Source organism: Dasypus novemcinctus, chromosome 31 (assembly GCF_030445035.2).
Source record: "Dasypus novemcinctus isolate mDasNov1 chromosome 31, mDasNov1.1.hap2, whole genome shotgun sequence".
Lineage (NCBI taxonomy): Eukaryota > Metazoa > Chordata > Mammalia > Cingulata > Dasypodidae > Dasypus > Dasypus novemcinctus.
This window is the reverse complement of record NC_080703.1, coordinates 33,542,364-33,569,586: the sequence shown is the minus strand read 5'-3', so window position 1 is coordinate 33,569,586 and position 27,223 is coordinate 33,542,364. Positions and strand designations below refer to the sequence as shown.

Genomic DNA, 27,223 nt, shown 5'->3' with positions numbered 1-27,223 from the left:
ATTTTTTAATTTATAGTCTCTCTAAAGGAAGTGGTGGAAATTGCATTCTTTAAGACATCACAGAAAAAATGTCAAGCATTCAAAACGTCACAGGGAGTGAAATGCAATGGCTCAAACATGCACAGATCTCTAGTTACAAATTTAAGACCCATGAAGATTATTAGAGACAAAGGCCCAGCACCGGGTTAAATAAGTGTGGACAGGATAATAATCTAGTAGGGATTTAGGCTTGGTGGTTATGGAAGATATTTGGGTATCATTTTGATTTGTTTTCAATCAAGGGTGATACAAAAACAAGATCACACTATAATTTTTGAAATTTAAAAATTCAGGCCTTTGGGATGATAACTTCTTGGGAGATAGTCCAGGATAATGGATAAGCATATGGGCTCTGTATTTAGGCACACCTAATTCAAGATTTGGCTTTGCCAAGTGTTAGATGTATGGCTTTCAGCCACTACTTACCTTTCATTGAAGCTTCCTCAGCTGAGGAAATATCAGTGAAGATAATAGTGTCTAGTGTATGTTACAGGGCTACAGTAAAAAATTAGATGAAATAATCCATGAGAGCACTCAGCACTGTTCCGGACAAATAAAGCACACAGAAGTGCTTGGTAAATATTGAATTCTTAGAAAGAGAAGAACACTGCACATTTTGAAACAAGAGATTCTGAACACAGCACTAATGTAACACTGAGACAACTGGGAAAACCTGGTACCCATGCAGCTGCAACAGTGGAAGCCAATAATAAAAAAAACCAAACAGGATTCCAGATGCTCCTGAACTCACTGATTAAGCAGCAGTCCTGGAGACATCTGTAGACGTGCTTGCATTCAAGGTTCAATTTGTTTGCCTTGTTAGTGTTATTCATTTGGGCCTCACTGTGTTTAGCAGACCTTTGATGAGGTTAGGTAAATATCAATTTCTAAAACCTCTCTTCTCCATAGGCTCCTCAGGTTGACTGCATCTCGACGAAGGCATTTTGAGTACAAGTGCCTGAAACTGAACATCTGTTCATCATCAGAATATACCACCAACATTGTTGAACGTTCCTGTGGCTTTCTTGGTAAGCCAGAGGGAGAATTCAGCCTGCACCGAGGAAGGAAATCCATTATGTAGTTGATACTGAGCTCCAGAATAAGACCTACTGGGAGAAGGTAGCCTGGGATTGGATGAGTATGATCAGAATTCAAAAATCAGAGGAGAATGGTGAGAACAAATATGTCTTGATGCTGCAACTGAGTCCATCAACCAAACTGCCGTAGCTTTACCTGCATCCATTCAATTCTACGGAGGCATTTTAACAGGGCGATGTAGATATCTCAAAGACAGAAAAGAGTCCAAACTTTGGAATAAAGAACAGATGCAGAAAACCATGTTTCCAGGTGGTTACATTTTATACAAAGCATAAATTAGTATTAAGGAAATTGGTCCCAGGGATCCTTGTTAATTCATCTTTGCCAATTCAAAGCCATCTTAAATACTGCTACAATTTGATCCCAATTTCAGCCCTTATTAATAAAACTTTTCCCATTCCAATGAAGAAAACGGCCTGATTTAGCCACTATATTTATGTAGTGGCAGGCAAATTTATAATGATCATCCCTCTAAGTGAACTCTTAGAAAATAATTTCATGGACAGATATAATGTACTTCCTTGAAGTCTATGGTCAAAATTCAAAAACAAAAATAAAGATTGTTTAAATACTTTAAAAAATTCAGCTCCTGCACTCATTAATTAAAAAAAAAAATTAGAATAAATAGTCTTTGCCCTAATTCTCTGCATTGGCTCTAAAGGCAGCTCTGCATCAGAAAGTACTCTTCCTTTTTGTTTCCCATTGAAGTGGTTTAAGAATATACCAGAATGTCTCCTCAGTATCAGAGAGCCGCTACCTTTGCTTGTCCAAGCTGGATGGTCCTAGTACTGCTGAGTACTGTTCTCATCGTCCTTTTGGCCACTGCCTGGGAGTGGTGGTGGGGTTAGCAGTTCAGTCTGCTGCTATGACATTGGGCTTCTTCTCTATGAAGCTAACTGCAACTGCAACATTGGCCCCATTACCATCTGGTAAAACCCCTCTGTGCTAAGTGGCTCACTCATCAATAGTTATACATTAAAACCAAAGGCAAGATGAGTCAAAGAATTGTGTATTTAGAGTTTGGACCATTTCCTATATATCGAAAAAAGTCATACTACAATTCGGGTCAATTTCATCTACATGTATCAATATGGCTATCAGATTGACGATTTTTTTTGAATTTACCATCAACAGAGGCTACATGAGGAAGAATGAATCATAAAAGCTGCAGTGTTCTATTCTGAGGAGTGATAAAGCCATTCTTACTGTGGTCAAGCTTAAATGTCATAGCTAAACAGAATGCCCTGCGGTTGATTATTTTCAAGTTCAATCACAGTGGACTATTATGCAATTAATTGGATTGCTCTAGATTTAACTGGTTGTATTACTAAGATTTTTAAAAAAAATTTTTAATGAGTAAACATTAAAATACCTAAGTTTATTCCGCTGCATGCTGTCTGACTAGCTTGAGCTAAATTGGTGATTCTCAATGGGAGCAATTTGCCTGGCAGGGGACATTTGGCAATTTCTAGAGACATTTCTGATGGTCAGAGCTGGGTGGTGGGGTGGGGGTTCAGTTGGAGTGGGGCATCTATTATCCTACAATGTATAAGACACAAAAACCATCCAGTTCACAATGTCGAAGGTGCAATGGCTGAGAAACTTTGATCTAAGTAACCAAATCACCAAATGAGAATACAGGGATCTGATCATGTGAATAGCGTTTGGTCATTTCTGTGGATGAAGGGAAAAAAACAAACAAAACTAGTTTGTTGAACAATTATTTATCAAACAGTTTTAAAGTTTCAAGGCCATTTCTAAATACAATACATCATCTGGCAATGGGTTTGGTGAAAGGTAAAGAGTAGGAGAGGTGAAAATTGAAGTATTATATGTATAGAGTACATTCCATCAGAATGAGTCTTTTAAAAAAAGATTAGCCATATTTTTTTAACAACATAAGTTAATATAAATTACTGGATAGATCATTGACATGTTAGACACATTGTATAATATACAGTGACAGCGCTGTATTTATTAAGCAAAAGGCTTCTCTGATTTAGAGACAAACGATAACTTCACGACCTGATTTGCCTATATACGAAAACATAATTAAATCTCTGATATTGGCCTAAAATAGACTCATGAAAAGAATATCAACCCAAAAAGAAGAGAAATCCAAACAGACCCAAGTTTATATAAGTATTTTATAAATTTAAAAGAAGAAGGTATTACAAAGTCAGTAGTAAAGAGATTATTCAATAAAAATGATTTTGAGATATTTGTTTCAAAAAAACTTAGTTTTGATCTCGACCTCTCTCTGACATCAAAGTAAAAGTACAAATGGATTAGTTACAAAAAAATTTTGTAAGGGCCCTAGATGAATGGTCATCTGATCTCTGAATGTGGGACCATGCTAAAATGAAATGCAGGAGGAGACATACAAAAGAACCTGTCAATAGACCTTCCCTATTTTAAATTTTTTTTCACTTTCATTTGTCAAAACCCTAAATTATCAAAATTCAAAAGTAAACCACAAATGCAGAAAAACATTTGTAGTGAATATTTAAAAGTATGGTTATTTTTTATTATATAAAGCTCAAATAAGATCGTTTTATTTAAAAAGCATAATCCAATAGATAGTTGGGCAGAAGATAGAGTTTTTAAAAGGAAAAATATTCTGATTTTTACAAAATAATGGAAAGACATCTTATTTCAACAGTGTGTGAACAGAAATTAAAATAGATATTGGTTTTCATTTATGTAATTACCAGAGAGGTTTTACTCTTAAGTAAGTAGGAGTAAAGAGTCTTCCTTATATTACGTTGTAGCTGTTTGATATGGGTTATGAATTCCAAAAATAGATAGTGGATTATGTTTGCAATCTGATCTGTACCTGGGATGACTGAGTTAGATTAGGGCATTGAGTCCCCACCCACCAAGGGGTGGGGACTCACAGATAAAAGGCATGGCAAAGAACAGAGTTGAGGGTTTCTAATGTTGGAGTTTTGATGTTGTAGTTTGGTGCTAAAGACTTAGGCTGGAGCGCCAGGAAGTCAGCATGCAGAGGAAAGAGAAGCCAGCCCCAGGAAGAAAGGAACCTTGAAACCAGAGAAAAACAAACCCCAGAAATGAAGGAACCCAGGAAGCCTGAACCGTCACAGATGTCGGCAGCCACCTTGCTACACATAGACTTTGGTGAAGGAAGTAACTTATGCTTTATGGCATGGTATTTGTCAGCTCCTACCCCAAATAAATACCTTTTATAAAAACCAACCAATTTCTGGTATTTTGCACCAGCACCCCTTTGGCTGACTAATACATATGTGAACATGTTCTATTAAGGTACATCTTTTCTGGGAGATACATATCAAAGAACTGTAGACCCATAGCTTTGGCTCTCTGAACTCACTTCTGAAAAATTAAAGGGGTAGGGAGGATCTCAAAATAGGGAAAATGCAGCCTTTACGCAAAGGTATTTGCTGCGATATTATTTTAAATAGAAAATTTCCCCCCTATTCCTTAAATGTCCAATCATAGTGAAAGCAGATAGTTACTTGGGATGCATCTGTCGATGGATGTGGCAAACCTTATGTGATCATTTTAAAAGATAATTACAAGATCTTTAATAAAATGGATGCACGATTGTGTTACAAAATGAGGTTAAAAAGTTGCTTATGGAGGCTGTAGTGGGCTGAACAGTGGGCCCCAAGATGTATGGCCACATCTTAATCCCTCAAATCTGTGAATATTGCCTTATATGGTAAACTATGCAATTAAGGATCGCGAGAGGAGAGTGGACTGTAAATGCAACCACATGTATCTTTATAAGAGCGACACAGGGGAGATGTAGACACAAACTCACAGAAGAAGAGGAGGTAAGTGAAGATGAAGGTAGAGATTGGAGTGATGTGGTCTCAAGTCAAGGAACCCAGCAGCCATCAGAAGCTCAAGTCAAGGAACCCAGCAGCCATCAGAAGCTCAAGTCAAGGAACCCAGCAGCCATCAGAAGCTTGAAGAGGCCAGAAGCCTCTTCTCGTCTAGAGCCTCTGGAGAGAGCGTGGCTCTGTCAGCACCTCTATTTTGGATTTCTGACCTCCAAAACTGGAAGGGATTACATTTCTGTTGTTTCAAGCCACCAATATGTAGCTATAATGGCAGTTCTAGGCAACACATATGGCAGGTGTGCGTTCAAACTTTTAAGAAACTACCAGTTTTCCAAAGTGGTTGCACCATTTTGCGTTCTCACCAGCAGCATGGAAGTGCTTCAGTTCAGTTCAGTTCAGTTTTAGTTTACACTTTGCTAATGACTAATAATGTTGAACATCTTTCCCTGTGCTTATATGCCATGTGCATATATTCTCTGATGGAGTCATATGAAAATCTTTTGCATAGTTTTATTTGGGTTGTTTTTTTCTTACTATTGAGTTTTCAGAGTTCTTTATGTATTCTGGATATACCCATCATGATACCCAGCCTCTCCACTCCTAGGTATTTACTCAAGAGAATTGAGAGTATAAAGATTTGTACACTAATGGTCATAGCAGCTTTATTTGTAAAGGTTAAACACGGAGAAAAATTCAAACGTTCCTCAACAGGCAAATGTATAAACAAATTTTAGTATCTATACAATGGACTACTACTGAGCAATAAAAATTAATGATTATTATTGCTAATAAAAAATCAATGTTGATACATGCAACATATATGAATCTCAAGGTAATTATGTTGACTGAAAGGTGGCAGACAACAAAAAAAAGTACACACTGTATGATTCAATTTACATAAGATTCTAGAAAGTGCAAATTAATTTATAGTGACAGAGCAAATCTATGGTTGCCTAGGTACGGGAGGAGGTGGGGAGAAGGCTGGGTATAAGTTATTACAAAGGAACAAGAGAAAAACTCTGGGGTGACAATTGTGTTCATCATCTTAACTATGGTGATAATTTAGGGATATACATATGCCAAACTTATGAAATTGTATACTTTAATTGTGTGCAGTTTACTATATGCCTATTATCCCTCGACAAAGCTGTATTAAAAAGATGCTTAATCTTTCTGTGCCTCAGTTTCTCATCTATATAAACAGCTAACAATAGGTCTTACCTTATAGGGTTGTTGTGAGGTCTAGATTGGGCTAATAGTTGCAAGGCATTCTGTTGAGTCTTGCATACAACATGCACTCAAAAATGCTACCAATATTTTTCTAAGGACCGAATACAAATTTTTCATACTGAGTGAGAGCCCATGTTAAAAGACGCATAGAGGGGAAGTGGACTTGGCCCAGTGGTTAGGGCGTCCGTCTACCACATGGGAGGTCCGTGGTTCAAACCCCGGGCCTCCTTGACCCTTGTGGAGCTGGTCCATGTGCAGTGCTGATGCGCACAAGGAGTGCCATGCCCCACAGGGGTGTCCCCTGCGCAGGGGAGCCCCACATGCAGGGAGTGCGCCCCATAAGGAGAGCCACCCAGAGTGAAAGAAAGTGCAGCCTGCCCAGGAATGGTGCCGCACACATGGAGAGATGACACAACAAGATGCAACAAAAAGAAACACAGATTCCCAGTGCCTCTGATAAGGATAGAAGCAGTCACAGAAGAACACACAGAGAATGGACACAGAGAGCAGACAACGGGGGTGAGGGGTGGGAGAGAAATAAATAAAAAATAAATCTTTAAAAAATATTTGCATAGACAAAAAGACTAGAAATTAATTTTTCAAAATTATGAAAAGCTGTTTTATTTGAGTTGTAGACTTTGGGGTGATATTTTTTTCTTTTTTGACAATGAGTATATATTGGTTTTATCCAGAAAAAATAGTTTAAGAAATGATTCTGGGAAGCAGATGTGGCTCAAGCAGTTGAGCTTCCCACCTACCATATGGGAGGTCCATGGTTCAGTTCCCAATGCCTCCTAAAGAAGACAGCAAGCCTGCATGATGGGCAGGCGCAGCAAGCTGATGCAGCAAGAGACACAAGAAGGAAAACATAATGAGAGACACAACAAAGCAGGGAGCAGAGGTTCCCAATGCCCCCTAAAAGAAGATGAGCAAGACAGTGAGCTGATATGACAGACAGGCACTGCAAGCTGACACAACAAGATGACCCAACTAGAGACACAAGAAGAAAAAACATAATGAGAGACCCAACAAAGCAGGGAATGGAGGTAGCTCAAGCGATTAGGAGCCTCCCTCCCACAACAGAGGTCCTAGGTTCAGTTCCCAGTGCCTCCTAAAGAAACAAAGAGGATGAACAGACACCGCAAGTACAAACAAAGAGGAGATGGGGATAAATAAATAAATCTTAAAAAAAAAATACTACTAATCCCGTAACAAAACAAAGCTCTGCTGAGAAAATCAAATGACATGAAAGATAATTGTTCATTGCCTGTTTTTACACCTTGGCACCCCCGTGAGCTTCCAAGCGATGGAGCCTCACTTGGAGGGAACAACAGCAGGATGATGACATAGTGAGATGATGACATGCTCCTGAGTTGGATTCTAGTTCTAAATTAAGAGAAGCGCAGCAAGAAGAGACAAAGAAGGGGTGGAGGGAGAAAAGGCACAGGAAGGGCTAAGGTGGCAATCCTGCTGGGAAGCAGCTTGTCTTGTCTCGATCTCCTCTTTACGGGCAGGAAGGAGCACCCATCATCACAGTTCTCACCACCATCATCTCTTGTTTGCCTGACTTCTGTAGCACCTAACTGGTTTCCCTGCTTCCACCCACACCCCTCTCCATTCTGCAGCCAGTATTCATAAACACAACATGAATGTATTTGTCTCTTGTCTACTCAAAAGCCTTCAATGGCTCCCCATTAGCCTCTGGATAAAATTCCTACCCTCAACAAGGCCCTGGGTGCCCTGGCTCCAGCCTCATCTTGTGCCACTCTTTACCTCTCTCTGGGCTCCTGCCCCATTGGCCTTTCAGCAACTCCCATGTTTCCTTGATCACTCCCATCATGGTGACATCCCATCTGCCTTAGCCTCTTAACAACAAATCATCCAATCCTGCTGCTTTTTTCCGTATCAATTTCCTTTTTGTTGAAGGCTCTCTTATAGGGAAGTCTTCCCAGGAGTTCCCTTGCTATCCTCTTCCATAACAATTTCTGATAAGATTCAGTTAATCGTCCAGCAGGTCTTCCCAGGGGGTCAGCAACCCTAGAGGAGAACCACGTCGATGACGTCCAATGGAGTAGCTCCTAAGTACAGCAGAGCTGTGGGCACTTATGGCTGGTGACTGAGAAAGGGCTGCTCCAGCTCTTCCGACAACGTAGGCAGGTGTCCTGGAGCAGCAGAAGGAACATCCAATCACTAGGACAGCTGTTTGCCACTGGGTGGCCTTTGGCAACTCATTCAAGTGGTGGTTTATCCATTTGTAAGTGGCCCTAAATTATCTCCTATGCCTCAGCTAGAGCTAAAATGATAAATTTGGGTGAGATTGAGGTAATGTCCCAAGAAGTTATGTTTTCTTGAGCATGTAAGTGCCCCCATAGTGTCTTATGTGCAACAGGCAAATAATAACTGTTAGCATAGAAAATTAGAACAAGTATCACCAACAATTTGTCACTTACTGCCTAGAACCTAAAACACAGAAATGATAGATTTCAGTTATCAGTCCCTCATGAAGTCTTGTACGCCTTACAAATGTCCTACCTCTTGGCCCACATCATTCAACTTCAGACGGCCTAAATGCATGGGTGATCCTTGTTTGGGCCATTCTTGAACTGACTATGCACACTCCCTCAGCAGAGAGTGAAGCAGGGAGAAAGAAGATAGAAAGAGGGATGTTTTGACCATGCCTTGGGTCAATCCAGGGGCAGGAAGATGTTACCATCTGGTGGTGGTTTTTTTTAGTTTTTGTTTGTTTTTTAATCTCAGTGGCTTACAAACTTCCTTTAAAAAATATCCCATGCCCAGGTAGGAGAAACACAGGAGATTACACTTGCCCTAGACCCCACAGTGAGTTCGCTTTTTCGGTTGTAAATGTACTTGTACATATGGATCACCATACAAAGCAAAGGGAAACGTTGGATTTCGCCAACCCCACCCTGATGACAGTGACATACAGTACGAAGAGGGAATTTTGTAAAGATAAGCATAATTGACGCACAATATGCAGATGTGAAAATGCATCTTCAAAGAAAGAAAATTCTGTATTTTCAGAAACAAAAACCTGATGGTTGACTGCAAATCATTTATTCAAGAGACAGTAAACAACCACTCACTGGATTATGCCAATTTATTTTGACGGAGTCAATTCAACAGGAATCCCAAAGTCAATGTTCAGAATTTTATTGACTTGGGCTCCTTCTTCCTTTGTCTTTCCATGCATACTAGATAAACAGCACACATCTGTCTTAGAAGCTCTGTAGCACAGCCAAAGAAAAATAGGTTTGGACAAGTGTTTGGTAATTTAGACCAAGAAATAAAGTAAATAAATAAAACTTTTCCCTTGGCTATCCAGCCAAAGCCAAATTAACTGATAGTAAAAAATAAACATGTGGGAGCAGATGTGGCTCAAGCAGTTGAGCACCTGCCTCCCACATGGGAAGTCCCAGGTTTGGTTCCTGGTGCCTCCTGGGAAAAAAAAAAACAACAACAAACAAACCAAACAAAAAACAACTCAGGGAAGCTGATGTGGCTCAGCAGTTGAGCGCCGGCTTCCCACTTACTATCCCCAGTACCTAAAAGAAACAAACAAACAAGCAAAAAAAAAAAAAAAAACAAGCAAGCAAAACACATTTCTGCTTCAGGGTGTGCTTAGTTGTTCCCAAATAATTTAGTTTTGAATTTTGCCTTGGAGAATAACTAAACATGTAGCAGCTGTATATTCTCTGATATTAAATTATTAGTAAAGGGAGTAAATAAGGAACAGTCATCTTTTCGGCTATATTCTGGGTATGGATGCAGTCTATTGGGAGTAAATAAATAAAAACCAAGAGTTCTGTGAGCATTGTATTTTAATGGCCTTTATCAAAGGTACCCATTTTTGATAGAGAGATTTCCTATGGAGCTATGATGGAACAAGCATGTCAAAATTGAAATGGCACCCACTGAAGAAATCCATCCCTGAAAGGCTCAAACAAACGTGTTCAAGAGCAAAATATATTCCATGTAATTGCTGGGAAACAGTTATCCAGAAGCCTTGAGTTTTTGCACATTTTGTGAGCAAAGGCATTTACTGCTTTTGTTCCAGACAAGATTTTCAAGGACATTTATAAAGTGAACAGCCTTGGAGGATAGAGGCAGCACCTCTCTCTGCAGAAAAGAGCAGGCATGCTTCCAGGCCCCTGTAAAATATCTGGATTCCCCAAGTTCAGGCTCTCTGTGGTAACACAACTCACTGCATGCACAGGTGTCACCTCACTCTTTTTGTGTAATCCTATGTGAAGCAGCCCTCAGGAGATCCACATGAGAAAATGCTGAATCTCAGGCTACCTTTATTGCCATGAGTAACAAATGCTCCTTTAACTCTGACCCAAGAGTATTGTGTCTTCTTCCAGTATCCATGAAACAGTAGTAGGCAAACCACAAGTTTGCAAGTGGGAAAAAAGCACAAGCCCTTTACAGTTCTTAGCAGGCATGAGTCATGGAAGGGATCTATTCTGTTTTTGTTTTAATTCATTAATTCTAAATTACTTTAAAGGTTTTTAATCAAGTTTCTGCCTAGTGTACCCTGCCTCCCCCTCAAAAAAAACTGAAGTACCCTGTTAATAAGCACACTTTCTAGAGCTGTTTAAGGAATGAATTCATTAAGCACTTATCATTGTATTTATATGCAAGTAGGCCTAATTTTTTTAAAGATTTATTTTACTTCATTTATCCACACTCCCCCATTTGCACTCTCTGCCTGCTGTCAGCTCTCCACAGCGGTGTGAGCCATCAGCTGTCCGCGGTGACACAGGCCAGCTTGCCTTCACCAGGAGGCTCCAGGAATCAAACCCGGTGCCTCCCACATGGTAGACAGGAGCCCAATTACCTGAGCCACATCTGTCTCCCAAGTATGCCTATTAGAACACACTAGGAAGTAAAAAATAAATAAGGAAGAAGAGAATGTCAGCACCACAAAGCGTTGCACTGTCTGGCCTCTGATTCTGGAACTCCTGGAAATGGTATTAAGTCCCCTAACTTCATGACTTGAAAAGATAGTTGACGATAAGGAGCTCATGGGAACATCTCCACCACTGGATTGGGTTGGATTTGTGAAGTACAATACCAGGAATTTATCCATATCCCTCTCTAAAACAAAGATGTTCATTCCTCCCCCACATGGATCTGCCATAATTAGGCTAAAATCCAGAAGCCTGGGCTGGCTAACTCACCAAGAACCAAATTGCCCACTGTCCATATGTATGGTTGAATGTTAGGAGATTAACCTGCTGGTTCTTATTTATCTCTCAGTTGCTTGTAGTCTACACAAGTGAAAACACTCTTCCTTTTGCCTGACATGCCTTCCCTACATGGAGTCTGTTTGGAAAACTCCAATTCATCCTTCAAAACCAAAGTCAGATTTCCTCTCTTCAGTAAAGTTTCCTTACCCCCTGTTTTTGGAGATGTAGTTAGTTGTCCCTTCTATGTTCTCATGACATCTGGTCCATGCCCAAAAGCTTGAGAGCAACTAAAGCAACTATGAGCTGATACCTAAGGATGGGCTCAGCTCAGAACACTTTTCTTAAATCAATTAATTGATTAATTAAAGGTGCACTTTGGAAACATTTGATTTTAGGGAAATAAAAATGGCTCCTCCTTAGAGAGGATTCTGGACTCCAGGTTCATTTTAGTGGCTGGTGATATCTGTTACAGAAACCCCTTGCCCTTCTGATAAGATTTCTTCAGGTATGAGCAATTGAGACTTGGTGAATTTAACACAGGCCTTCACAGGAAAACAAGTCCACATTAAAATAGCAATATCGATTAGCTACACCTTAAAAGAGGAAGTCATTGTAACTTTGACCTCTCTCCAATAAATGCTAATATTTGCATGCTCATTGTACCCCAGCACTTCGGACATGTTTTCCTTGCTAACTCTCACTTTCCCTTGTGCCACATGTTGAGGTGACTCTAAAATTATTCAGTTCCACAAATGAGGAATCAGGGATCTAGAAGGATTAAGTAATTTACCCATAATCACACAACTGGTTAAGTGGCAGAGTCAGATTCAAAGACACATTGACTGACTCAAAGCCCATGTCCTGTTACCAATATGGTCCTGCTCCTGTGTGACAGTCTGAGCTGGGGTACTTTTCTAGAGGACTCAAACATTTTTTCCTACTCTTCCCCTATAGCTTCCTGCTCCCACCCACACCAACTGATTGTTGTCTAATTAAATTCCAAGAGCTGGCCATTGCTCAAAGTAGATTCAACACTTTTGTTGTAGTCTTCTGCAAACTTGCTTCCCTTTCATGGCTTGCACATTTGTGCAGACACACATACACACACACACACACCCTTCAATGATATGGAAATGAAAAAATAAAGACCATATTTCTGTGGCCCCCACCTTACCTGGTTGCATAAACTGCAACTACGAGATATTTTTTTTTGAAGACCTTTTATTTGCCCTCAAGTTTCATTTCTCTAAATTCCCCATACTTTTCTTTTCAATGAATAGCTAGTTAATATTGAATAATTTCTTTAATGAAACTTTGCATTCCGTGACCCTCTAATGAATTGCAGCACCATTTACAGAGTGACTTCTTAGTTGAAATTATGATATTAAATTAAAATATTGGTGATTTGGGAAGTGGATGTGGATCAATCAATTGGGCTCCCTTCTACCATATGGGAGGCCCTGGGTTTGCATCCTAGGGCCTCCTTGTGAAGGCAAGCTGACCTGTACCCGTGGAGAGATAACAGCCCGCGCCTGTGGAGAGCTGACAGCCCATGCCAACAGAGAGCTGGCGCAGCAAGATGATGCAACAACGGGAGACAAGCAGACACAGAAGAATGCGCAGCGAATGGACACAGAGAGCAGACAGCAAGCAAGTGGCAAGGGGGTGGGGAATAAATAAATAAAAATAAATATTAAAAAAATATATAAGTATCGATGATTTTTAAAATGTAGCTTTTCTTACCCAATCTTATAAATCAGTTGTTTCCCAAAGTCAACATAGGCATACACACACACATATACTATTGACTGAAAGTACTTGCTACAGTGCAGATTCCTGGGTCTCACCTTCCAAAGATATTGATTTACTAAGTCTGGGATGGGGTTCAGGGAACTACTATTTAAACACACTCACTAGGAGATACTGATGCAAATATTTTGTGAACCATACTCTAAGAAATATTTATTAAAAAATCAAGAGAGGTTCTGAAACCGCCATTTACCAACCCTCTTGAAACTGCCACTTACTAACCTACTTTTCAGAGTAGCCTCCCTTGCCAGTTTGTAGAAGTTTCTAGAAGTTTCTACTTCCCTTTTTTCAAATGCCCACCTTCTCATATTTATTCATAAGTTACTGTTCCTCCTCGCTCTTGCAGTGTCTGATAAAGCCAGCTCCAACTGGTTTTAGTCGTTGGGCCATCTTAGGCTTCCATTTTAAGGCAAAGCATAACTTACAATTGAGCATGATCTGGTTAACGCTTTCCCAAATGGGATTGACCCATGTCCTCCTTAACCGTGCCACTCACCTGCCTTTCCCAAACTGGATTGGCTGTCATCTGACCCCATCCTTAGCTACTCCCTGAAGCCCACATCCCCAGATGGAATAAAACCCCAGCACCCGTTTTGTTCATAGAGGCTGATCTGAGGCTTGCCTCTGGTCTCCTTGCTGGTCAACCATGCAATAAGCTCTTTCTTTTCTCAAAATCCTGGTAATTCAGCACTGGCTTCTGGGCACATTGGGTAAATGGGCCCTCTTGGTGGTATCAATTCCAAATTTTTCACTTATATAGACCAATGCCCTAAATTCTCCAGAATCTTCTTAACCAATTTCCAGGATTACATTTTCCTCATATGTACAAATTCAGTGCTGATAGCAATGACTGTTCAGTTATCTTAATAAATATTTCTAGAAATCTGACCTTGAGCTAGGGATGGCAAATCTCTAATAGGTGGGCAATGAATCATGCATCACTCCCATGAATGCAGTGACCATGACAGATGTCATTTTCAATTACAGCACTGTTATTTGAACACACATGCATGAATAAATAGGAAACCCCTCCCAATCAATCCTTCAGCAAAAGCTAGGGAGGGCATGGCCATCGGTTCTTGGCAACAGGGAACTGAAACAGAGAGAGAGGACTGTGGAAAGATGGCAATGAAGAAATCTCCAGGAATCAGTCCCTACACCAAAACAACTATTGACCTAGAAGGTATGGCCTGAAATAACTATTTTGAAACTAGAGTCTAGTGGAACACTCACTGTTCAGCATCCAGGGAAGACCTGGAGAAAGAGACAGGTAAACTGCAATAAGTGCCAATGACCTTCACCCTCTGTGCTGCAGCTACTGTCTCCCGTTCCCAGCCCCAAGGCGGGCAGCAGTGGGGTGTGCAGCACCAACCCCTGATGCAGCTTGCTGGTGCCAGGGTGGGATATAAAGACCGAGTTCTGCAAAATCCAGGGGAATTTGATCTGGTCTCTGCTCACTGCTTCTGATCAGCTACTTCAGATTGCATGGGGCTGCTCTGAGCAAGGTCATTGTTCCAACCCCCCTCAGGCAAAAGCAGCAAGATGTCTTAAAGACAGAATCCTTCCTCAGAACTACAGGAAACAGCTAAGGGGATGCAGGACCTGGGTGAGAGCAGAACCAAGAAAATGCACTTTTAAAGTGATAGGTGAGCCTCCTGATATCCTTGCTGACCCTACATATCCCCTCCCAGTGCAGTGTGGAGCCAGCTTGGCTCCTGTTGCGGGTGCCTGGCACTGTTGCAGAGGGAGCAAAGTAATCCCTGTGGGCATACTAGAGTGCCTGTATGTCAGTGCCAATCGATCAGGAGGCAACAGGAAAGACTGAACCAGGAAACACTTTGCAGGCATGCCCTCCCAGATAGGCAGAAGCAGCTTGCAGATAGCTAAAGCAGTGTAAGAAACAACTAAGTGAAAGCATCCTAAAGCAATGATCTGCTTTAAGTAACAAAATAGAGACCAGGGAGAAGGAGAAAGTAATAGTAGGAGACTTCAAAATGTGACTTTTGATAATTGATAAAACATCTGGACAGAGATTGATAATGAAATAGAAGACTTGAGTGATGCTATTTTTCAAAAAAACCTAGATCTAACAACACATATAGAACACTTCCACCTGACAGCAGCAGAAAACATTATCTTCTCTAGTGCATGTGGGACACTCTCCAGAATGGAACCTATCTTAGGTTCCAAATCAAGTCTCAATAAATTGAAAAATATAAAAATCATATAATATATCTTCTCTGACCACAATGGAATGATGTTAGACATCAATCACAGAAGGAGAAGAGGAAAGTCAACAAATATGTGGAAATTAAACAATCCACTCTTAAACAACTAGTAGGTCAAAGGCGAAATCACAAGGGAAATTAGGATATACTGAAGTGAACAAAAATGAAAACACAACACACCAAAGTTTATGGGATCAGCAAAGGCAGTGCTGAGAGGGAAATTTATCACTGTAAATGCTTACATTAAAAGGTAGAAAGATCTCAAATCAGAAACCTAACCTCACAACTGGAGGATCAAGAAAAAGAAGAGCAAACTAAACCCAAATCAAGGAGATGGAAGGAAATAACAAAGATTAGAACTGAAATAAATGAAATAGAAAATTAAAAACAATAGAATAAACAAAACCAAAAGATTATTTAAATTATCAAACCCATAGCTGGAATGACTAAGAATAGAAGAGAAAGGACACCAATAACTAAAATCAGAAATGAGAAACATTATTACTTATTCAACAGAAATAAGAAAGATTATAAGATGATACTATGAACAACTGTACGCCAACAAATTAAGCAACCTAGATGAAATGAACAAATTTCTAGAAACACAAAAACCACCTACACTGACTCAAGAAGAAATAGAAGATCTCAACAGACCAACAGACCAATAACAAGTAAACAGATTGAGTCAGTCATCAAAAACCTCCTAATAAAGGAAAGCTCAGGAGCAAAAGGCTTCACTGGCGAATTTTACTATATATTCCAAGAAGAGGTAACACCAATACTGCTCAAACTCTTCCAAAAAAAAAAATTAAAGAGGGAACACTCCCTAAGTCAATTCTGTGGGGCCAACATCACCCTAATCTCAAAGTCAGACAAATATAACACAAGAATAGAAAATTACAGACCAATACCCCTTTTGAATATAAATGCAAAAATCCTCACCAAAATACTAACAAAACAAACCCAGCAGCATATTACATCAAGTGGGATTTATCAAAGGCATGCAAGGATTGTTCAACATTAGAAAATCAATTAAGGTAATATACTACATTAATAGAATGAAAAGAAAAAATCTATGTGATCAACTCAACTGAGGCAGAAATGGCATTTGAAAAATCTAGCACACCATTTTGATAAAAATAATTAGAAAACTAGGAATAGAAGGAAACATCTTCCACAGAAAAAAGGGCATATATGAAAAACCCACAGCTAACATCATACTCAATGGTGATAGACTGAAAGATATCCCTCTAAAACTGGGACAAAGTTAAGCATGCCCACTCTCACTACTGTTATTCAGCATTTTACTGGAAGTTCTAGACAGAACAATTAAGGTAAGAAAAGGAAATAAAAGGCATCCAATTTTGAAAGGAAGAAGTAAAACTTTCCCTATTCACAAATAACATAATCCAGTATATAGAAAATCCCCCCAAAAATCTAAAACAAAGCTATCAGAAATCATAAATGAATTTGGCAATGTGACAGGGTACATGATGAACATACAAAAAACAGTAGTGTGTATAAATACTAGCAATGAATAATTTGAAGAAGAAATTAAGAAAAAATAACATTTACAATAGCAACTAGAAGAACCAAATAACCAGGAATAAATTTAACCAATGATGTAAATCACTTATACATGGAAAATTACAAAACACTGCTAAAAGAAATCAATGAAGACCTAAATAAATGCAAAGACATTCCATGTTCATGGTTTAGAAGACTAAACACAGTCAATTTACAGATTCAAAGCGATTCACAGATTCAGTGCAATACCAATCAAAATGCCAACAGTCTTCCTTACAGAAAGGCAAAAGCCAATTGGTAAATTTATATGGAAGGGTAAGGGGCCCTGAATAGACAAAACATTTTTAAAAAGAACAAAGTTGGAGAGCTCCCACTTCCTGATTTTAAAATAAAACAAAGTTACAGTGGACAAAACAGCATGGTACTGGTGTAAGGAAAGAATTATAGACCAATGGAATTGAATTGAGAATTCAAAAATCAACCTTCATATTTATAGCCAACTGATTTTTAACAAGTGTGCCAAGCACACTCAATTGGAAAAGAATATTCACCTCAACAAATTGTGAAAGTAAATCTGGATATCCACATGCAAAAGGTAGGTGGGCCCCTACCTCCCATCATATTCAAAAATTAACTAAAAATGGATCATAGGCCTAAATATAAGAAATCAAGACTATAAAACTCCTGGAAGAAAACATAGGGAAGGATCTTCGGGGCCTTGTGTTAGGTAACATTTTCTTTAACTTTACACCAAAAGCATGAAGAAGAGAAAAAATAGGTAAATCAAAATTAACAACTTTTGTGCATCAAAGGACTTCACTATAAAAGTAAAAAGACAACCTACAAAATGGGTGAAAATAGTTGGAAACCACACATGTGATGTGTTTAATATCCAGAATAAAGAAATCCTACAACTCAACAAAAAGACAAACAAACCAATGAAAAATGGGTAAAACGGCTGAATAAACATTTTTTCAAAGATTTACAAATGCCAAAAAGCTCATGAAAAGGTCCTCAACATCATTAGCTGTTAGAGAAACGCCTATCAAAACCACAGTGAGATATTGTTTCAGACCAACTAGAATGGCTACTACTTAAAAAAAGAGTTGGAGAGTATGGGAAGAAATAGGAACACGCATTCATTGTTTGCGGGAATGGAAAATGCTGCAGCCACTGCGGAAAACAGTTTGGTGGTTCCTCAAAAAGTTGAGTATAAAATTGCCACAAGGCCCAGCAATTCCACTGCTAAGTATATACCCAAAAGAACTGAAAGCAGGGAATCAAGCAGATAGCTGCACAGCAAAGCTCATAGTGGCATTATTCCCAATAGCCAAAAGATGGAAGCAACCCAGATGTCCATCAACAGATGACTGGATAAACAAAATATGGTATATTCATACAATGGAATACTACTCATCTCTGAAAAGGAACAAAGATCTCAAACAAGCAACAACGTCGATGAATCCTAGAGACATCTTGTTGAGTGAAGTAAGCCAGACCCAAAAGACAAATATTTTATGATTGCACTGAAATGAAATAATTCAAATAAGCAAATTCATAGTGTTTTAGTGTTATAAATTAGAATACAGTTGACCAGTAGCCAGAGTAGGGGTAGAGAATGGGAAGTTAATGCTTAATTTGTGATGAATTTCTGTTTGGGATGATGGAAAAATTTTAATAATGGATGGCAGTGATGGAATTATATATCTGAATGTGATTAAAAGGGAATATTCTAGATTTGATACACGTTACTATAATAAAAACTTAAAACAGTCTGGAAGGATTCTTTAGAATAACTGGCCTGTTCTTTAGTGTGTTAAGGTCTTGAATGCAAAGAATAATGGAAGAACTGTTACAGCTTATGGGAGACTAAAAAGACACAACGAAATGTGATGATGATACTAGATTAGTTTTTGAATCAGAAAAAGAATGTTAGTGGGAAAACTGCCAAACTTTGAATAAAGACTGTATATCATAAATTTTTTTTTTTTAAACAACAGCAATGGGATTGTACAACAGAAACTGTCAACCTTAATGTGAACTATGGACTACTGTTAACAGTACTATTATAATATTCTCTCATCACCTGAAACAGAGGTACCGGACTAATAGAAAATGTCAATAATGGGGAGGGGATATATGGGAACTCTATCTTCTGCATGCTGTTTCTATAAACCTACAACTTCTCTAAAAATTTTTCTTAAAAAAGAAAGAGAAAACAAAAGAGTTAGTGATTGAATTAAAAAAAAGAGTTAGTGATTGGGAAATGTTGGCCTTATTTAGAGGTCCCTGCCACCCTTTTCCCTTCTGAACAAGTATACTGTGCTGCCTCTTGTTCTGGCGGGAATCTCACTTCTCTTCCAGGCCAGTACCTCCAGTCCCAAGCCAAGACAGGGGAGAGAGCCAGCCCATCAACGGAGGTCCTTCCCTTTTTCTTTTCCTCTCATCCCGTTCTTTAAAGTCTCTTCTAAATGGGAAGCTCATTGGGGGTTTCCTGTCCCGAATTCCTGTAGATTGGAATCTGCTCAGGGTTCTAATTATGATGAGATCTTTTTACCAGACCTGGCTGATTCTTCTCTCTCAACTCACAGTTGGGACTCTAAGAGGTCAAATGACTTACCCAAGGTTATTTAAAGTCAATACTGGAATTCAGATCTCCGGACTCCTACTTTACTGTTCTTTTTAAATCTAAGAACCCTGAAGCAATTACCTTACAAAAAATAACACTGCGCAGTCCTCTGTCCAGCAATTCTAATAGCATATCTTGATCACATTTACATAGAGGCTGTGATAATTTTGAGGAAATTTCATTAGGCCAGGCTCAGATCGTGCGTAAGTTTTGTAGACAGCAGCTCCACATTATTATAAATGGTATATCTTCAATAATATTTAATCTATTTCTGCAAAGGTAGAAATCACTCCATAATAATAAACCCATGAGGAGGGGGCATTTTTTATCTTGCTCATGAATTAGACTATAGGAGCTAAAAGAGTAAGCCAGGCACACAGAGCCTTGAATCTCAGCTCCACCTCTTCCCAGATGTGTAACCTTGTGCAAATTACTTAACCTCTCTGATAATGTTTCTTTATTTACAAAATGATGAATCTATTCACCTCATATGGTTGTTCTGGAGATGAAATCAGTTACTGGGTGCAAAACTGACATAAATACACGCTTGGCAAATAATAATTGGTACTCAACAACGTTAGCTTTCTCTCTGTTTGCCTTTGCCTGACATGAACTACCTTGTAGAAGGAAGACAGGTTATTCTCTTTCATCCTCTCTTGCACTGTGCCTGCCAGGACCAGCGACATAGTTTGTAAAAGCCAGTGTAAAATGAAAATGTGGAACTCCAACTAAAAATTCTTAAGAATTTCAAGATGGTGCTAGCAGAGCGGGCGGTACACGAAGCTTGGGGCACTGGCTACAAGTTCATCTGTGGTGAACCTTTGCCCATCTCTTTGGTTTTGTTTAGCTATTGCTGCAGGTTCATGATGAACAGGGGAATAACATCACTGGCTCTGGACTTTGGATTCAAACCCCTGTTCCACCACTTGCTCACCATGAACCTTTGTCAAGCCAAAAGTCTCTCCAAGCCTTGGTTTCTTCTGCTGTAAATCAGTCTACTGACAGCACCCTCCTCACAGGAGCCAGGTGCAGGGTGAGCTTAAGCAGGAAAAGGAAGTGGCCCAGCACCTAGAAATGAGGACTCAAATGTCCACTGGTGCGCTAACGTCTATTTTCCTAGCACTTCTCCCAAACCTTCCAGGCTTCACCGATCCACTATCTTCATACCCATGAGAGTCTCCACAGGAAGTGCTGCTCAGGGCAGTGCCCCGGCCAGCCTTGCCAGGGAGCGAAAAGGCTACGAGGTGGCAGAATCTCCATTCTCACTTACTTTAACGGACAATTCCGATCTAAGCAAAGTGGACCGCCCTGTTTACAACACAAAATGGTGACGATGCTATTACCAAAATTAACAGGAGCAAAACGTCTGACGTTTGTCAAGGTGATTTGTTTTCTAATACTTTTACATCTATCACGTCACTCGATGCCCCCTTCTCCTAAAGCTCCCTGACTATGTAGCACGTGCTGCCATCTCCCTTATACCGACGAAGAAACTGTACCAGGGCACTCAGTGATTTGCCCAGTCTCACACTTACCTGCTTCCCAGTCCAATATTCCTTCTATCCCAATCAACAAAAATACGGTTAAAGTAGCCTCTGGGCCTGGTGCTTCTACCGTTCTTGAGTATAGATGCCTCATTACATTCATTGCCAGTGAAAAATTTAAAGTGGTTTCCATTAAAAGGGGAAACAGAACAAGGGAGTAAATAAATCATTTTACATTCTTGTAGCTTTAAGGAGCTTGGCAAATGTTATAAAGCTTGAAATTCTAACTATAATTGTTCACAAAACCTCTATGCAATGCTAACACTGTTTCCATAAAAAAAAAAAAAAAGACATTTAGAAAACTTGGTGGCTTGGATAGAGAATCACCCAGAGCAAAAGACTCATTAGCGAGGAATTGGTGATCATCTGAATTGGGGACAGGATGTGTGTTTTTGTCTATGCGATAATTATAGATGACTTTCTATTTACCAATCTTGTTTTGGAAGTGGCGTAGTGAGGTGGAAGGAGCCTTACCAGCTCTGCCCTGCCTGCTTCAGGACTTTACATGAGATACAAATAAACTTCTTTTAATTCACTGTTATTTTCGGTTTCTGATACAAGCAGCAGAATCCAATCCTGATACAGCTACTTTCTCCAATTTCCCCCCAAAGCTAGACTTCTGGCTTTTTAATGACAAATCGGTAGACAAGAGAAGAATGTACATGAATTCACCATTCTTTTCGCTGCTACTGAAGGTTTTACATCTCTTTGACCTCTATTTTAGATGTGAGTATATACTTTGTGTCATAATTTGAAGAGTTGGGACTTTACATCTCATCCCCCTCCAGAATCCAACAGCAAAGGAGAAATCTAGAAAACTGTCTCCAAAGATAGATACCATCCATTCATCCTTCCCTATATACACAAGCCACTCCCCCATAGAGAGGTCAAGTCCATTTCTTCTCCCTTTGGATCTAGGATAGCCTTGTAAGCTGCTTTGACCAAAGGAAGGTGGAAGAAGTGATGTTCAGGGTTTGGGGATTTCTTAGTCCAAGGCTTAAGAGAACTGACAGCCTCTGCTTCTTTCTTCTTGGAAGCCAGTTTCCTTGTGAGAACTCCAACTACCCTCAAGCAACCCTGCTATGAGGAAGCTCAAACCTGTGACATATTAAGCACCAAGACACCAGATATTTGAATAAAGCCTTCTAGTACCTTCTGAGCTGGCTCAGCCACCAGCTGAATAAGGCAGCGGAGGTGCTCAATCACTACCCCACAGAGCAGAAGGACTGCTCAGCCAACCTTTCCTGAAATCCTGATCCACGGAGCCATGGGAAATGATAAATCACTTCTGTGTGAAGCCACTACATTTTGGGATGTTCATTATGGGATCACTCATGGTTCAACAAGAAACTCAAATAGCTGGGGAGAGGTGATCAACAGAAGGAAGCATTCTTAAGAACTAAAGCAAGAGGATTGATGAGCCAAGCCTCCTCTGCTGCCAGGTCCTCCTGGCTCCCACTGCCACAACCTGGGTTTTGTTTTTGTTTTTTTAAGGGGACTTCACCATTTCCGAGAATTAGCCTACAAGGCACATTTGGAACACAACTTGTTCAAAGGTTGGCAACTTATTCAGTGCACCACAGCACTCATTCCTGACCTACGTGAGACATAAATACAAATGTTCACCTATGTGTCAGACTAATGCTTCAGTGTGCTATAAGTAAACATGAAACAAGGGTTAGTCCTAAAATGGCAATTATAGGAAGGTACCTTATTGTGCTATATAATCACATGTGCACTTCATTTAGTGTACTGTATCTTAGCATGATTGTGGGTAATTTGATGTCAATCCATGATTTTTTGTTTGGTAATTTGCTTCTTAAATTTGATTGCATCCCAAAAGAAACAAATGAATACTCTGGTATATATGACCTATGCAAAGACTACCTGCTTCATGATAAAAGTGGAGATGTTTCAGAGGAAACATTCTCTCCTCCAACCCAGGGGAAGAGAAGATATTCAAATCATAAGCATTTTAAAAAGTGTTTTCTAGGGACATATTAAGCGTGTCAGAGGAGAAACATTTTACAAAAACTATGTGCTTGGTTACTAAACATCTTCAAAGAATTTCTAGTTCTGTTGGCTTAAGACAGATGGGTTCAGCTTTTTAATTTAAGGACATTAATACAGTATTGAAGTAGTGGTTTGAAAGTGTGCTGCAGTGCAGCCCTTTTCAGCCCTGCCAGACCACGGGAAGAACTTGTGGGGCAGGGTAGTACAGGCAATGAAGGAAGGTGGCTGGGACCCTGCGGACAACAAGGCCATGAGACCCCACCCAGAAGCCTCCTGAGAGGTAGGCTGCTACCAAGGAACAAAGCTGGAAAGACCCTACTGAGACCCTCCCCAGGAGCTCCCATTTGGAATTAAGGGGAAGCCCCAGATAACTCCAAGCAGGCCTCCCATTGGTCCCCTGAAAGCTAACAGGTGGGAACTGTAAGGCAACCAATCAGCCCAGCAAAGAGCTGGGGCCTCCCCAACTTTAGGAAAGGGGATGGGGGAAGGCTTTAAGAAGGCCTGATCCTGGGTCCCGAGCATGACTCACCCTGTAACACATCCCCATCCATGTGTCACAGTAAAAATGCAAAGCACAAAGAAGAGAATAAAAATCAACCACAATACTGCTTTGAAATAATATATACATCTTGCTATAAAGTGGCTTTTTACCAAAAATAATCATGTTGTACATTGTTTTATAACCTTATTAACTTGCTTTTTTACGAAACACATCTTTTACATCTTATTTTATTAAATATTTTACACTTCATAAATTCAAAATCACATTGTATTCCATAATATGGATATGCCATAATGTATTTAATAAAACCCTCAGTTTTTGTTTCAAATAATTTTTTATATAAATAACACTTCTATCCATTATTTAAAAATAAACAACTTGGTCCACATCTATGATGCCATTCTTAGGAATCATTCCCTAGGTGTGGTTTTGCTGGATCAAAGTATATCCACTGCTTAAGGCTGTTGATACATACTGACAAATTGTCCTCTAAAAAGTCTGCACCCTTGCCAATGGATGAGAGTGCCATTTCCCTTACATCATAGTCAGTGCTTAATTTTTTCAATTTAAAACCCGGATGGGTTCATATTGTTCTTCTTTAATGAGTTTAAATCTTTTTGGCATTGTTGTTATTGTATATAGGTCATTCATACTTATTCTTTAGTTTCATCCTTTGTACATGTATTGAAAAATATAGGATGCACCTTTCTAATTGATTTATGAAAGCTGTTTATATATTATGGATTCCTTCTACCAATATTTGGAGGCAGAAAATATATACAGTAAAAACTCAGTGGAGTAGAATCAGAATTGGTTAATTTCAATTTCTTGTTAATTGAGAAAAAACAATATATAATTTGGTCAGAATCCACTATTACAAATCTTATTTAAAAATCAGTATGTTTCTCTTTTCTAGGGCTATACTAAACAATATTTAGTCTTTCTCTGGCAATTGAGGATTTGTGGTATGTCTGAGTGATTGTTCTTAATTTTCTGTTATTCAAAGAGAACGAGTTCAGAAAATTTGAGTAGCAGACCTATAGCATACCAGCTATATTACCTAGACTGAGGCAAGCAATTTAGCCTCTCAGTATCCTAGTTTCCACATCTCTAAAATATAAATAATAAAAATAACCTCTACCTCATATGGTTGCTCTGAGAGACAATATAGCATATAGCACACAAATTTCAGAATTTATCTGTATTTGAATCCCTACTCTATCATCTAATAGCTGCATAAATGGGCAAGTTCTTAATCCCTCTGGGCCTCAGTTTCCTTATATGTAAAATGAAAATAATAATAGAGCCTACCTATTAGAATGGATGTAAAGATTAAATGAATGAAAAAATATATAAAGCATTTAAACAGACCTATATGCTATCACAATTATCATTATAATTAAAGTGCTCTCTTAACTACATGCCCATACAAATGACAGTGGGAGGGTAGGGGCGGTGCCTACTACTGCCATAGAGGCCACCACAGCTTTGGCAGGTGTACGAAATTAGACTGAATCTCTACCAACGCCAGGACAAGCTCTGGAAATGAGTTTCTGAATAAGTCTCTGCAATCAGCTTGCTTTTGGATGATTCACTTCTTTCTACTAAATGTAGAATGCAAGAAAACAGATCTGTTTTTTTGTTGGCTGGGTTCTGTCAAAGCTAACCATGTCGATCGATCACTCGCTTCCACCATAAGATCTCACCTTCAGCAGACAAGTCATCAAAGCGTTGCACCAAAGGTGCTCCACGAGAGCTTTGTGCCAGCTTCCTCTCACAAAGCAGAACACTGCATTGATTTTTAGATCCATCCTCTACACCCTGATTTGTACTCTGTACCAGCTAACAGGAAAATTGGAGGTCTGAAACCCTCATATGAATCACAATTAATACAGAAGGCGATTAAAAGAACCTCTCAGAATTTCGGGCACTTGATAAGATGGAACTCCCACTTCTGTCTCCCTGATTTACACTGTATAAAAAGAAAATACACCCATATGGAAGACGCTTGTGAATCAAACACAAAGCCAATGCCCAAAATACAAATCAAAAACACTGCCTAGAACAACAGGCCTCAACTAATGAATTAAAATGATTGCTGGTTTCTTTAAAATATTAAGCCCATCAATGCTTGGCAAGAACCCCTTGGCTAGATGAGAGATTCCAACCGCATTGTTCAGCTGAAGATTGAAATCCTTCCATTCATCATTGACATAGGAGAGACAAGACAAGGTTTGGACAAAAGGGGATGAGGCACCAGATGGTTTCCATCTGGATCTCCGTCGACCATACAATGAAAACCCACCTCCCCTAATCGGAAGGCTGTGCGATCCGTGGAAAATGAATACCCAGTGTTTTTAAAGAAGCATAATCGCCCCTTCCCAACCATAGATGTATAAATATTAATGAACACAATCTGGTTCTAAGCAAATTTAGCATGAACTTTTAGCAACCCTCCCTTGACAACTTCCTCCCTTTTTAACTGAATTAAGCTTCTAAGTTCTATGGTTAAAAATAGCAAACCCTGCACTGAAACTGGATTTGTGGCTGAGGAAAACCTTTTCCTTCCAGCCAGTAACCAGTTAATATAGTTCATGTCATTGCATGCTCTTAATAACCTAAAAAGGAACTTAATTTGAATGGATATTTAGCATGTGTGAATAGGAAGACATAGAAACAACACAAATAAGCAAGGGCTTGGTTATTAATCTATCATTTATGCCATACCTTCTTCTAAAAAGACTTGTGTAAACTTAGGTATTATTATATGCAATACCAGCAGGGAATTGTTAAACCAGCACTTTCTGCAAAGCCCTGTCCTACATCATATATTGACCCATAAGAAAAAGTAAAGGATTCTTCTAAGAACCATATATTTTTTAAAATTTCAACTCCCCTACAAATTTAATGCAGAGTATTAAGAGAGATTTAATTACTATTCGAGAGAAAGTATTAGACACCTTTCTTGGATGCTTGAATTTGAATCATTAGTAGTACAATATCTCTTGTCTTCTTCCTTGCCTCACTCCCAGAGGTTTTTCTCAAAAGTATCAAGATACTCAGATGTGAAAATCTCCATTGATTCCTTCCTGGCTTCCTTTCTTTTTCATTCAAACAAGGAAGGTTTCCATACTTGCTCTAGTCTATGCATGCATCTTTAACCTATTGAAGTAAGAAACCATTTCCAAGAAGCATATTTCATATTTTCACCACTAACGATTCCCTATGGATCAAAGTGGTCTGAATCTTAAAGCAAAAAATCAAATCAGTCCAAAGGTAATACGAAATACTAAATCCAAAGATTCAAATTGAGTCCCTCATGTGAATGGAAAGAATTAATTTTCTTTTTCCCTCTCTCCCAGTATGTAATGTTCTCATTCTGTCAATGAACAAATTTCTATCAAGTCCCTACTATGTGCCTGGCATTGGGCTATGCACTGAACGTCAACAGGGGAGGAAGACTGCTATTCTCAGCACAGCTGCTATTTCAGAGCCATTCTTCAGACATTGGGTAAATCAGGCTCTTTGCCTTATGATAGCAGCATCGTGTACAGAGCCCATGCGTGT

General features: G+C 39.3%; 1 protein-coding gene across 13 annotated transcripts in view; it reads right to left on the bottom strand.

Moving 5' to 3' along the window:
- THRB (thyroid hormone receptor beta) overlaps nt 1-27,223 on the bottom strand; it is a 468,309-nt gene that overhangs the window by 368,960 nt on the left and 72,126 nt on the right. The gene's annotated exons all lie outside the window — the stretch shown is intronic.